General features: G+C 44.7%; 1 pseudogene; it reads left to right on the forward strand.

Annotated features, from left to right (window-relative positions):
* The first annotated feature begins 11828 nt into the window (after positions 1 to 11828).
* Positions 11829 to 15350, forward strand: LOC119296342 (annotated as a pseudogene).
* Positions 15351 to 15412: the final 62 nt, after the last annotated feature.

A 15412-nucleotide genomic window follows, 5' to 3' on the forward strand; every position in this document is an offset into this window, starting at 1 on the left:
TATTACGGCGGGTGAACAAATTACTGTCGAGCAATTGATAGAAAAGCGAATAATTATGAGATTATCTAGGCATGATCATGTATATAGGCATCACGTCCGTGACAAGTAGACCGACTCCTGCCTGCATCTACTACTATTACTCCACACATCGACCGCTATCCAGCATGCATCTAGAGTATTAAGTTCATAAGAATAGAGTAACGCATTAAGAAAGATGACATGATGTAGAGGGATAAACTCAAGCAATATGATATAAACCCCATCTTTTTATCCTCGATGGCAACAATACAATACGTGCGTTGCAACCCTTTCTGTCACTGGGTAAGGACACCGCAAGATTGAACCCAAAGCTAAGCACTTCTCGCATGGCAAGAAAGATCAATCTAGTAGGCCAAACCAAACTGATAAATTCGAAGAGACTTGCAAAGATAACTCAATCATGCATAAAAAAATTCAGAGAGATTCAAATATTTCTCATAGATAAACTTGATCATAAACCCACAATTCATCGGATCTTGACAAACACACCGCAAAAAGAGTTTACATCGAATAGATCTCCACAAGAGAGGGGGAGAACATTGTATTGAGATCCAAAAAGAGAGAAGAAGCCATCTAGCTAATAACTATGGACCCGAAGGTCTGTGGTAAACTACTCACAACTCATCGGAGAGGCTATGGTGTTGATGTAGAAGCCCTCCATGGTCAATTCCCCTCCGGCGGAGCACCGGCGAAGGCTGCAAGATGGGATCTCGCGGATACAGAAGGTTATGGCAGTGGAAATTGTTTTTCATTGGCTCCCTGGATGTTTTCGGGGTACGTGGGTATATATATAGGAGGAAGAAGTAGGTCGGTGGCCGCCCGAGGGGCCCACGAGATAGGGGGGCGCGCCCTATAGGGGTGGACGCGCCCTCCACCCTCATGGCCGCCTTGGCTGCTTCTTGGCTTGCACTCCAAGTCCTCTGGATCACGTTCGTTCCAAAAATCACGCTCCCGAAGGTTTCATTCCGTTTGGACTCCGTTTGATATTCCTTTTCTTCGAAATACTGAAATAGGCAAAAAAACAGCAATATGGGCTGGGCCTCCGGTTAGTAGGTTAGTCCCAAAAATGATATAAATATGTAAAATAAAGCCCATAAACATCCAAAAGGGGTAATATAATAGCATGGAACAATCAAAATTATAGGTACGTTGGAGACGTATCAAGCATCCCCAGGCTTAATTCCTGCTCGTCCTCGAGTAGGTAAATGATAAAAACAGAATTTTTGATGTGGAATGCTACCTAGCATAATTCTCAATGTAATTTTCTTTATTATGGCATGAATGTTCAGATCCAAATGATTCAAAATAAAAGTTCATATTGACATAAGAAATAGTAATACTTCAAGCATACTAATCAAAGCAATCATGTCTTCTCCAAACAACATGGCTAAAGAAAGTTCATCCCTACAAAATCATATAATTAGGCTATGCTTCATTTTCGTCACACAAAAATGTTCCCAAATTCTACACCCCCGATGACAAGCCAAGCAATTGTTTCGTACTTAAATAATCTCAAACTTTTTCAACTTTCACGCAATACATGAGCGTGAGCCATGGATATAGCACTATGGGTGGAATAGAATATGATGATGGGGATTGTGTGGAGAAGACAAAAAAGGAGAAAGTCTCACATTGACGAGGATAATCAACGGGCTATGGAGATGCCCATCAATTGATGTCAACATGAGGAGTAGGGATTTCCATGCAACTGATGCACTAGAGCTATAAATGAATGAAAGCTCAACAAAAGAAAACTAGTGGGTGTGCATCCAACTTGCTTGCTCACGAAGACCTAGGGCATTTGAGGATGCCCATCATAGGAATATATAAGCCAAGTTCTATAATGAAAAATTATCACTAGTATATAGAAGTGACAACATATGAGACTCTCTATATGAAAAACATGGTGCTACTTTGAAGCACAATAAATGAGACTCACTATATTAAGGACATGGTGCTACTTTGAAGCACAAGTGTGGAAAAAGAGATAGTAACATTGCCCCTTTTTGTTTTCTCTTTTTTTGGCCTTTTTTTTGGGACAATGCTCTACTAATGATGATCATCACACTTTTATTGATTTACAACACATGAATTACAACTCAAAACTATAACAAGGTATGACTCTATATGAATGCCTCCGACGGTGTACCGGGATGGTGCAATGAATCAAGAATGACATGTATGAAAAATTATGCATGGTGGCTTAGCCACAAATACGATGTCAACTACATGATCATGCAATGGCAATATGACAAAAGTAATGTATGTCATGATGATGAACGGAACGGTGAAAAGTTGCATGGCAATATATCTCAGAATGGCTATGGAAATGCCATAATAGGTAGGTATGGTGGCTGTTTTGAGGAAGATATAAGGAGGTTTATGTGTGATAGAGGATATCATATCACGGGGTTTGGATGCACCGGCGAAGTTTGCACCAACTCTCAAGGTGAGAAAGGGCAATGCACGGTACCGAAGAGGCTAGCAATGGTGGAAAGGTAAAAGTGCGTATAATCCATGGACTCAACATTAGTCAAAAGAACTCATATACTTATTGCAAAAATTTAGAAGTCATCAAAAACCAAGCACTACGAGCATGCTCCTAGAGGGATAGATTGGTAGGAAAATACCATTGCTCGTCCCCGACCGCCACTCATAAGGATGCACAAGCCAGGTACACTTCATGTTTCAAATTTGTTACACAACTTTAACCATACGTGCATGCTTCGGGACTTGATAACTTCAACACAAGCATTCTTTAAATTCATAATCACCCAACTAGCATGACTTTAATATCACTACCTCCATATCTCAAAACAATTATCAAGTATCAAATTGATCATAGCATCCAGTTCACTTCCTATGATAGTTTTTATTATACCCAACTTGGATGCCTGCCATTCTAGGACCAATTTTATAACCATAGAAAATACCACGCTGTTCTAAAAGACTCTCAAAATAATATAAGTGAAGCATGAGAGACTAGCAATTTCTACAAAATTAAGCCACCGCCGTGCTCTAAAAGATATAAGTGAATCACTAGAGCAAAAACTATCAAGCTCAAAAGATATAAGTGAAGCACATAGCATATTCTAACAAATTCAATCAAGTAGGCTTCTCCCAAAAGGTGTGTACAACAAGGATGATTGTGGTAAACTAAAAAGCAAAGACTAATATAATACACGATTCTCCAAGCAAAACACATATCATGTTGCGAATAAAAATATAGCTCCAAATAAAGTTACCAATGAATGAAGACGAAAGAGGGGATGCCTTCCCGGGGCATCCCCAAGCTTAGGCTTTTGGCTACTCTTGAATATCTTGGGGTGCCATGGGCATCCCCAAGCTTAGGCTTTTGCCACTCCTTATTCCATAGTCCATCAAATCTTTACCCAAAACTTGAAAACTTCACAACACAAAACTCAACAGGAAATCTCACAAGCTCCGTTAGTGAAAGAAAACAAAACCACCACATAAGGTAATGTAATGAACTCATTCTTTATTTATTTTGGTGTTAAACCTACTATATTTCAAGTTATCTATGGTTCATACCACTTAGTACTAGCCATAGATGCATCAAAATAAGCAAATAACACACGGAAAATAGAATCTGTCAAAAACAGAACAGTCTGTAGCAATCTGTAACTAACGAAAACTTCTGGAACTCTAAAAATGCTACCAAAATAGGAAGTCCTGGAAAATTTGTCTATTGATCTACAGCAAAAAGAATCAACGCGAAATCAAGTTTCTGTGATTTAACAAAACTAATTTCGTGTGCGCAAAGTTTCTGTTTTTCAGCAGAATCAAAGTAACTATCACCGTAGGTTATCCTATAGGTTCTACTTGGCACAAACACTAATTAAAACAAAAAAAACTCATCTAAACAAAACGTAGATGCAAAATTTATTAAATAACAGTAATGAAAAATATTGGGTTGTCTCCCAACAAGCGCTTTTCTTTAAAGCCTTTTTAGCTAGGCATTGAGATTTCAGTGATGCTCACATGAAAGACAAGAATTTAAGCACAAAGAGAGCATCATAAAACATGTGACAAACACACTTAAGTCTAACATACTTCCTATGCATAGGCATCTTGTAAGCAAACAAATTATCAAGGCAAGCAAAAACTAGTATATGCAAGGAAGAACAAAGAGATGATAGCAATCTCAACATGAAGAGAGGTAATTTAGTAACATGAAAATTTCTACAACCATATTTTCCTCTCACATAATAATTACATGTAGGATTATAAGCAAATTCAACAAAATATCTATCACATAAAATATTTTCAACACGATCCACATGCATGCGAAGTTGACACTCTTCCAAAATAGTGGGATTAACATTAACTAAAGTCATGACCTCTCCAAGCCCACTTTTATCTAAAATTTCATAAGATTGATCAAAATTCAAATATGTGGGATCTAAAGTTGGCACTCTTCCAAACCCACTTTTAATAATATTGCAAACACTATTATCAATCTCATATTCATCGTGGGGGTTAAATAAATTTTCAAGATCAAAAGAAGAATCACCCCCAATCATGATCATTGCAACCAGTAGTAGACATAGCAAAACTAGCATCCCCAAGCTTAGGGTTTTGCATATTATTAGCACAATTGACATCAAGAGAATTTATAGTTACATCATTGCAATCGGGCTTTTTATTCAAAGAGTTATCGTGAATCTCTTCATAAATTTCTTCATCATAATTTTTAGATTCACGAATTTCAAGCAAAGCTTCATAAAGAAAATCTAGTGCACAAAACTCACTAGCAATTGGTTCATCATAATTGGATCTCTTAAAAAGATTAGCAAGCGGATGAGGATCCATAAACTCTTAGCAGGCAAAGATGCAAGCAAAAAGAAGGCACATGGTAACACAAGACTGAACGGAAGAAGGGCGAAGAAAATGGCAAGGGTGAAGTGGGTGAGAGGAAAACGAGAGGCAAATGCCAAATAATGTAAATGCGAGGGAGATGAGTTTGTGATGGGTACTTGGTATGTCTTGACTTGAGCGAAGACCTCCCCGGCAACGGCGCCAGAAATCCTTCTTGCTACGTCTTGAGCTTGCGTTGGTTTTCCTTGAAGAGGAAAGGGTGATGTAGCAATAGTAGCGGAAGTATTTCCCTCAGTTTTTGAGAACCAAGGTATCAATCCAGTAGGAGGTTCCTCAAAAGTTCCACGCACCTACACAAACAAACAAAGAACTCGCAACCAACGCAATAAAGGGGTTGTCAATCCCTTCACGGCCACTTGCGAAAGTGAGATCTGCAAGAGATAGTATGATAAGATAAATATATTTTTGGTATTTTATAATATAGATGCAAAAAGTAAAGATGCAAACAAAAATAGATTGAAAGCTTATATGATAAAAGATAGACCCGGGGGCCATAGGTTTCACTAGTGGCTTCTCTCAAGATAGCATAAGTATTACGGTGGGTGAACAAATTACTGTCGAGCAATTGATAGAAAAGCAAATAATTATGAGATTATCTAGGCATGATCATGTATATAGGCATCACGTCCGCGACAAGTAGACCGACTCCTGCCTGCATCTACTACTATTACTCGACACATCGACCGCTATCTAGCATGCATCTAGAGTATTAAGTTCATAAGAACAGAGTAACGCATTAAGAAAGATGACATGATGTAGAGGGATAAACTCATGCAATATGATATAAACCCCATCTTTTTATCCTCGATGGCAACAAAATAATACGTGCGTTGCAACTCTTTCTGTCACTGGGTAAGGACACCGCAAGATTGAACCCAAAGCTAAGCACTTCTCCCATGGCAAGAAAGATCAATCTAGTAGGCCAAACCAAACTGATAATTCGAAGAGACTTGCAAAGATAACTCAATCATACATAAAAAAATTCAGAGAAGATTCAAATATTTCTCATAGATAAACTTGATCATAAACCCACAATTCATCGGATCTCGACAAACACACCGCAAAAAGAGTTTACATCGAATAGATCTCCACAAGAGAGGGGGAGAACATTGTATTGAGATCCAAAAAGAGAGAAGAAGCCATCTAGCTAATAACTATGGACCCGAAGGTCTATGGTAAACTACTCACAACTCATCGGAGAGGCTATGGTGTTGATGTAGAAGCCCTCCATGGTCGATTCCCCCTCCGGCGGAGCGCCGGCGAAGGCTCCAAGATGGGATCTCGCGGATACAGAAGGTTACAGCGGTGGAAATTGTTTTTTATTGGCTCCCTAAATGTTTTCAGGGTACGTGGGTATATATAGGAGGAAGAAGTAGGTCGGTGGCCGCTCGAGGGGCCCACGAGATAGGGGGCGCGCCCTCCACCCTCGTGGCCGCCTCGGCTGCTTCTTGGCTTGCACTCCAAGTCTTCTGGATCACGTTCGTTCCAAAAATCACGCTCCCAAAGGTTTCATCCCGTTTGGACTCCGTTTGATATTCCTTTTCTTCGAAATACTAAAATAGGCAAAAAAAACAGCAATACGGGTTGGGCCTCCGGTTAGTAGGTTAGTTCCAAAAATGATGTAAATGTGTAAAATAAAGCCCATAAACATCCAAAAGGGGTAATATAATAGCATGGAACAATCAAAAATTATAGATACGTTGGAGACGTATCAAGAGGATATCACAAGCTTGAGCATTGTATTGCAGCATCTTCAACTCTTCCACGGTAGCTTCACGGTTCGGTTCTCTCCCATCAAAGAATTCACCTTGCAAGCCAATACACACAATATTCCAAACGGTGGGGTTATGCCCAAGAATATGCATTTTCATCTTATGCTTCCAACTAGCAAAATTAGTACCATCAAAGTAAGGACCTCTACGGTGGTAATTTCCCTCGCTAGACGCCATACTCTCCTAGATTGTGAAACCAAGGCTATGACCACCAAAAGCTATGGAAATCAAAGCAAATGGAGACCAAAGCTCTGATACCACTTGTAGGATCGAAAGTATGTCTAGAGGGGGGGTGATTAGACTACTTGACCAAATAAAAATCTAGCCTTTTTCTAATTTTAGTTCTTGGAAGATTTTAGCAAATTAGCACAATTCAAGCAATCTTAACACAATTCAAGCAAGCATGCAAAGAGTATATGAGCAGCGGAAAAGTAAAGCATGCAACTTGCAAGAATGTAAAGGGAAGGGTTTGGAGAGTGCAAACGCAATAGGAGACACGAATGTTTTTGTCGTGGTTCCGATAGGTGGTGCTATTGTACATCCACGTTGATGGAGACTTCAACCCACGAAGGGTAACGGCTGCGTGAGTCCACGGAGGGCTCCACCCACGAAGGGTCCACGAAGAAGCAACCTTGTCTATCCCACCATGGCCATCGCCCACGAAGGACTTGCCTCACTAGGGTAGATCTTCACGAAGTAGGCGATCTCCTTGCCCTTACAAACTCCTTGGTTCAACTCCACAATCTTGTAGGAAGCTCCCAAGTGACACCTAGCCAATCTAGGAGACACCACTCTCCAAGAAGTAACAAATGGTGTGTTGATGATGAACTCCTTGCTCTTGTTCTTCAAGTGATAGTCTCCCCAACACTCAACTCTCTCTCACAGGATTTGGATTTGGTGGAAAGAGGATTTGAGTGGAAAGCAACTTGGGGAAGGCTAGAGATCAAGATTCATATGGTAGGAATGGAATATCTTGGCCTCAACACAAGTGTAGGTGGTTCTCTCTCAGAAAATGTATGTTGGAAGTGTAGGCATGTTCTGATGGCTCTCTCCACGAATGAAGAGTGGTTGGAGGGGTATATATAGCCTCCACACAAAATCTAACCGTTACATACAACTTACCAATCTCGGTGGGACCGAATCGTGAAACTCGGTCGGACCGATTTAGCAAATAATGTGACCGTTAGGATTTTCAGTGGGACCGACATGCAACTCGGTAAGACCGATATGGTTAGGTTTAGGGCATAACGTAATCTCGATGAGACCGATTACACAAACTCGGTGAGACCGATTTTGGTAATGGACACACAGAGGGTTGGTCAGGCAAACTCGGTGGGACCGATTCGCTCATCTCGGTTAGACCGAAACGTTACGAAAGGGAAATAGAGAGTTTGCATTGCAATCTCGGTGGGACCGATCGCTCATCTCGGTTAGACCAAAACATTACAAAGGGAAACAAAGAGATTACAATCCCATCTCGGTGAGACCGAGATCCCTATCGGTGAGACCGATTTGCCTAGGGTTTGTGGCAGTGGATATGACATTTGAACTCGGTGGCGCCGGATAGGAAGAATCGGTGGGGCAGAGTTGGACTTTTGGTTTAGGTCATATGTGGATATGATAAAGTAGTTGAGGGCTTTGGAGCATATCACTAAGCATTTTGAGCAAGTAAGCCATTAAGTAACACCTCATCCCTCCTTGATAGTATTGGCTTTTCCTATAGACTCAATGTGATCTTGGATCACTAAAATAGAAAATGTAGAGTCTTGAGCTTTGAGCTTGAGCCAATCCTTTTGTTCTTAGCATTTTGAGGGATCCATTTTTCTCATCCATGCCATGCCAATCATTGAGCTTTCCTGAAATATTTATCTTGAAATGGCATTAGCTCAATGAGCTATATGTTGTTAGGAATTACCAAAATCACCCAGGAATAGTTGCACTTTTAGGAAGCCTTGCGGCAGCCCAGTATCGGTCGAGAATTTGTGTGAAACTAGTCTCGCAGAAAACTTGCAGTTCAAGGCATAGTCTTCAAGTTGTGATCTAGTCTAGCATAAACCTCTTAGTGGAAGTTCAACTTTACAGTCTCCACTAAGCATCAGTATATAAACAATGTTTCGGAACTAAGTGATGAGATGTGCCAATGAGACTTTGTGGGGGATTGTTGGAATTTGCTAGTAGGCCTTTGACCCAAAGCCCAACTAAAATTCTGAAATTCTCTTGGCCCATTCATGCATAGCTTGTGAGTGGTGTGAGTGGGACTAAAGTATCCCACCCCGGAAGTTGAGTGAGACTTGCACCTTTTTATAAGGTGAGCTCTTCTACCACTTGAAAGAGCATGAGAAGAGGAGACCTACATGCGCGCTCCTCCTCCTCGCTCGCCTTGCCACGCCACGCCTCGCCTCGCCTCGCCGCGGGTTGCACGAATGAGCCGAGCTGAGGGCAGAGCTATGCATGTTGTCTATATTTTTGCTGCCCGGGAAAAATTAATGAGTCATTAATTAATAATTAACGGAAGCGTTAATTACTGAACCGTTTCCGATTCTTTTGGATCGCGACGACTCGGACATGGGGTTTACTCCCACGACTTAACCGGCCCGCACTATATAGTCAGGCAAACGTCTACCCTAGCCGTCACCGTATCGCATAGTTTCGCACCACCGTTCTAGATCATTGCGCCACCAGGCAAGTCTTCTCCATCCCTCCTTCCGGCGTGCACCGCAAGAAGGGGCGGCAGGCCTCTGAAACCCCGCCTCATGTGATCCTCTACGGGAGAGGGGCGATCAAGTTTTTGGGAAGCGCACTCGCGCGACTGCTGGCAGCGAGGACTTGCCGACGACGACTTCTTCCCTGACCTTGGCAACCTCTTCCTCAACGACATGGGCGACAACATCAACGCTGGCGGTTCTGCTCCCACTGCACCGTATGTGATCTTGTCCTCCTTGTTCGAGATCGTGCTAGAATTCTTAGTTCTAGTCTGTGCCCTAGATTTGATCTGTTCATCTACTATGCTAGTCCGCATGATTAGTTTAATCTTTGTTTTCGTCGTCATGATTTTTTTACTGTTCGTTCGGATTAAATCTCGAAGTAATTTGCTCATATATTCAACATCCACATGCTTTTCTCCCATCAGAATACGTAATATGAGTGTAGCGGTCTCCTCCCCGCACAATCCCAATGCCTTTGAAAGAAGTGGGCTGGGTAACCGTAACTATCCGAGCCTAGAGCTTTGGTTGGCGCCATTTGAAATAGCGCAACTTAAATTTCTTCCTTGGTGTATTCCTCTGTCAGTTTGTTGCTCATCATAGCAATAACTTTAGGGAAACGTTTGGGGCCGAGGCACCGGCCGAAGCTTCGGCCGGTCCAGTCCACGCGCGCGCGATGCGACCCACTCGCGAGCAACCACGTGGCGCGATGGACCCGAGACGACTAGTCCTCCTCCCTTTTCTCTTCTTCCTCTCGCGCATCTCTCTCTTTCTCTCTCCCCGCTGCCATGGTCAACGCATCGCCCCGCGCCCGCAAGCCTCTCAGGCGCGCCGCCGTTTAGCAGATCTAGCCGCCCTCGACCAGATCCGCGCAGATTCGCGTGCATCGGAGCTCTCCCTACCTCGCCGGACCCGGCCACGCCGGAGCTGCAACCAGCCATGGCAGGACTGCACCCCGCGGCGCAAATTTTGCTGGAACCTCGACGTCACGGCGAGATGGCGGATGACCGTTTTTTGCTACAACTGTGTTTTGGTTTTGCTACTACCATAGAGATTTTTTGCTGGAACCGATGGTATTTTTTGCTTCAATCAGAGATGTGCGATAGCTGGGGAGGCTGGCGAGTGCTGCAACCATTGACAGGAAAGCTTCAACCCAAGATTAAAATGCTTCAACCATATATACAGAAAGTTGTAAGCATTCAGTGCTATCGAGGAAAGCTACAACCATCTATATAAAATGCTATAACCTTTGATGAAAAAAGCTTCAACCGAACGATAGAGAAAAGCTACATCATTCATGAAGAAGATGCAACCCTTTGACAACCACGACAATGTTTTTTTTGCTGCAACCACACAGAATGTTTGCTACTACCATAGACAGTAATTGTACCACCATTTCACGGCGGTGACCGGTGACTGGAAATCAGAAAGGTTGCAACCGGCGACGAAAAAAGCTTCAACCGGCTAGAAAAAAGCTTCAACCGGCGATATAGAATGCTTCAACCGGTGACAGGAAACGCAAAAAGCTACAATCTTAACACAAAAGCTTCAACCATATATTTCAAAAGCTTCAACCAGAGACCGGCGACGAAAAAGCTGCAGCGGCGAGCCGTTAATGCACATGACTGTTTTTCTATGCACCAATGGTGCTGCGACGGATGCTGGAACCAGCGGCCCCGACATTGTTGGACCCGGCGGCCGCCATCACCGCTTGTTTTTGATGCATCTGGTACCTTTTTTGCTGTAGCGGAGACGGCGAGCGGCGAGCGGCAGCCACGGTGAGCCACCGATGCAGCGAGCCACGAGGAACGCGGGGTGTGGCAGACGGCGACGGCGGCCAGAGTCAACAATGCGCGGCGGATGAGAAAGATGATGACCGGGTCCACATCGAGCCCGTCCGACACGTGCGTGATCGAGCGGTTCCGCACGCTCCGTGTTAGACAAATCCAGTGGCCCACGCGGGACCGGCCGAAAGTTTCGGCCGGTGCGCCGGCGCCTATTAGCGCCCATAACTTTACAAGGAACCACGTCGATCACCTACTCCATATTGAAAGGATGCGACCATACCTTCCATCTCATCCGCATCCTCGAAAGTTTTTCTTTCTTTTGAGAATTCTCGCATCAACCTACGCTACTGACTGACGGAGTGACAGGTCATATTTGGAAATGCGGCCCGTGGGCCGTGGCCACTGCGTCTTCAGTGATTCTGTCTAGCCCATTCCATGAAGGTGGCGAAATCCAAATTAAAGTCTCTCGCCTACCACACTCGTCCGATCCCCAGCGTCCGCCCTTGATCGGACGGGCGTCGCGGCGTACAAGCCGTTCGCAGATCGTACCCACCTCAGCCACCTGGACACTTCTTCGAACTATAAATGGCACTGGGCGTCTCGTGCCGTCACTCACACCTACACTCTCGACCCACGCTTTCGACACTCCCGATTCGTCGCCTTCGTCTCCCTAACAGAAGGAGAGCAGAACAAGAGAGGATGGGCTCGGAGGGGCCGGGGCATGGGTTCGGATCCGGGGCGGCGGAGGAGAGGGACATCGACGATCTCCCGCGGAACGACGCCAACTACACGGCGCTGACGCCGCTCTGGTTCCTCGAGCGGGCCGCCCTGGCCCAGCCGGACAGGGCGTCCGTCGTGCACGGCCCGGTCCGGTACACCTGGGCCGAGACCTACCGCCGGTGCCGCCGCCTCGCCTCTGCACTGGCGCGCCGATCTGTCGGCCACGGCAGCACTGTAAATTTCTCTCCCCTGCTTTCCTAATTCCTTCCTGAAGAGCTCCATGTTTTGTCCCCTTTCTAGTCTATCTAGAGAGGCAAAAAAGCAAGCACGAGAGAGCTGACTGTGAGTCGGGCTAGATTCTGTGTTGTATGACCTCCATTCAGACCTAGAGTGTTTGAGTTCTACCTAGTACTCCTATATTTCAGAGAATACGACCCTGCTTGGCTGCCTGTGAAATTAAAACCTTGAGGTTAAATTAATTCAGTTACTCCCTCTGATCCATATGAGTACAAAGTATTTTGTACTTTGTACTAAATCAACGATAATTAGTATGGATCGGAGGGAGTAGTAAATTGTGGGAGTAGTAAATTTATACTGTTTCTTTTTTCTCTATATTGGGAGATACGATCCACTTACTAATGTAAACTTTTATTCTGTTTTTGCGGGGCACTCAGAACTTCTAGAACTTTACCTTTCATTTCCAGTAGGATGGAAACATGGGATGCCTATAGTTCGAAAAAGAAACGAAATGAAAAGAACAAGCATAAGACAGCACTGTCACTGTTATCAATTTGATGGAAACATGTGATCATGTCTCCACAAGGTGCTCCTAACATGTTGCCAAAAAAAAGGTGCTCGTAACCAAACACTAGTTCAGTAGCTCTGCTCATCAAAGAAAACACGGAACCGTCGCTGTTTCTGGTCAAACAGGATAAGCTTATCTCTTTCTTGTGTTGAGCGTCTCTGTCCAAGATATTATTTGTAAGTCTGTTCAGACTATGAGGGTTATACTGACGTATCTTTCCTGCAGGCGCCAAAGAAGCATGTGGAATGGTGGTTTATTTTTTGTTTGCCAAGTCATAATTTGTACCAATACCTGCGACTATTTTTTAACTGTATTATGATTTTATATGGTTCATAGCTTCGCTGCACATTGCAGTGGCCTTTTTAGATTTTAGGATTAGACAGTACTAATTTGTTTTTCTGTTTGTTTGGTTAGGTTGCTGTGATAGCTCCAAATGTTCCGGCAGTGTATGAAGCCCACTTCGGCGTTCCAATGTCTGGAGCTGTGGTGAACTGCGTCAACATCCGGTTAAATGCTGAGACGATCGCGTTCCTTCTTGATCATTCCGTGGCAGAAGTTGTGATGGTGGACCAAGAATTCTTCACCCTAGCCGAGGAATCCCTGAAGATAGTATCAGAGAAGAAGAAACAGAATTTTCGGCCTCCAATACTAATTGTTATCGGGGATCCAACCTGTGAACCTAAGTCTCTTCAATACGCTCTAGGACAAGGGGCCATCGAGTATGAGGAGTTCCTGAAAAACGGTGACCCAGAATTCAATTGGAAGCCACCGAAGGATGAATGGCAGAGCATTGCCTTAGGTTACACTTCTGGGACTACTTCAAGCCCAAAGGGTGTGGTGTTGCACCACCGTGGTGCCTACCTCATGGCGCTCAGTGTTGCTATGGTGTGGGGAATGCCTGAAGGGGCTGTTTACCTGTGGACTTTGCCTATGTTCCATTGCAATGGTTGGTGTTACACCTGGGCGTTGGCTGCCTTCTGTGGAACCAGCATATGTCTTCGCCAGGTACGTTAAAGATCTGTCCTATCATTGGCAGCTGCTTAAATTTAGCTTTGTAATGTCTGCAAATTGAGCTAATTTTGATGATGAAGACAAATGCTATGTTAATGCTGGCTGACCTAATAATAGAGGTTATGTTACTGGGATGCAGTACTTACTCACTGTTGCCAATTATTAAATGCAAGTTATGGTAGAACTGCCAAGTTGCACAGATACAAAATTGCATTCAACACACCCAAAAAATCCACCTGCATGGAAGAGTATTTAGCAAGAATGGAGTACATCATCTCTCATCGGTTGATATTTCAGACTCTTCTAGAATGCATTTCTGGTAGCAAATGTGTTATCCAACTATGCAAACATTATTTTAGCCTTCTAATGCTAACTAACATGAATATCATTTATTTTAAAAAACATGAATATCACTTCCAAGAGTAAAAAAGAAACAAGATAAAACAACTGTGCAATACATTCATTCATCTGATGCTATGTGTCGAATTTGATTCTCAAGACCCATTGTGCTTGTGCAGGTGAGCACAAAGGCTATATACACTGGTATTGCAAAACAAGGAGTGACGCATTTCTGCGCTGCGCCCGTCGTCATGAACAACCTCATAAACGCTCCTGCAAGCAGAGACCTTCCTGCCACTCCCCCGTGTGGTCAATGTCATGGTGGCCGGAGCCGCCCCGACACCATCGCTTCTTGCGGCGCTGTCTATCCGTGGTTTCCGTGTCACCCACACTTACGGCCTGTCTGAGACCTATGGCCCGTCGACGGTGTGCGCGTGGAAGCCCGAGTGGGACGACCTGCCGCTGGAGGAGGGCTCCCGCCTGCACTGCCGGCAGGGCATCAGGTACACCGCGCTGGAAGGCCTGGACGTGGTTGATCCGAAGACAATGATCCCTGTCCCGGCTGATGGCAAGTCCTACGAGGAGATCGTGATGAGGGGCAACGCCGTGATGAAGGGCTACCTGAAGAACCCCAAGGCCAACGCCGAGGCGTTCGCGCATGGCTGGTACCACTCCGGCGACCTGGGCGTGAAGCACCCCGACGGGTACATCGAAGTCAAGGACCGGATGAAGGACATCATCATCTCCGGCGGGGAGAACATCAGCACCCTGGAGGTGGAGAAGGTGGTGTACATGCACCCGGCGGTCCTGGAGGCCTCGGTGGTCGCCAGGGCCGACGAGCGGTGGGGGGAGTCGCCCTGCGTCTTCGTTACCCTCAAGGAAGGGGCCGGTGGTTCCGACGAGGTGGCGCTGGCGAACGATATCATGAGGTTCTGCCGGGAAAGGATGCCGGGCTTCTGGGTACCGAAGTCTGTCATCTTCGGGCCGTTGCCCAAGACGGCGACGGGGAAGATCAAGAAGCACGAGCTGAAGGCCAAGGCTAAGGAGCTTGGCCCTGTGAAGAAGAGCAGGATGTGAGCTCCGATGTTGAGATACATATACGTATAGTGGACCGTGGACGCTAGCGCCATCGTGAATAAGTTATGCTCTGGGGAAATTCCCAAGTGAAGGCTTGTCTGTATAAGAAATTCAAGCACTCATTTTCATTCAAGAAAATACTGTAGAAGACAAGAGGGAGACAGAACACGAACTCTTGCTTCTGTGCTTACGCTGTGTAGCCTCTTCTAGTCTTGTGTGATGTGCATGACCAAATGGAGGCGGTTGTTGTGGTCGCTTGAG

The sequence above is a fragment of the Triticum dicoccoides genome, chromosome 4B (assembly GCF_002162155.2).
Source record: "Triticum dicoccoides isolate Atlit2015 ecotype Zavitan chromosome 4B, WEW_v2.0, whole genome shotgun sequence".
Taxonomy (NCBI): domain Eukaryota; kingdom Viridiplantae; phylum Streptophyta; class Magnoliopsida; order Poales; family Poaceae; genus Triticum; species Triticum dicoccoides.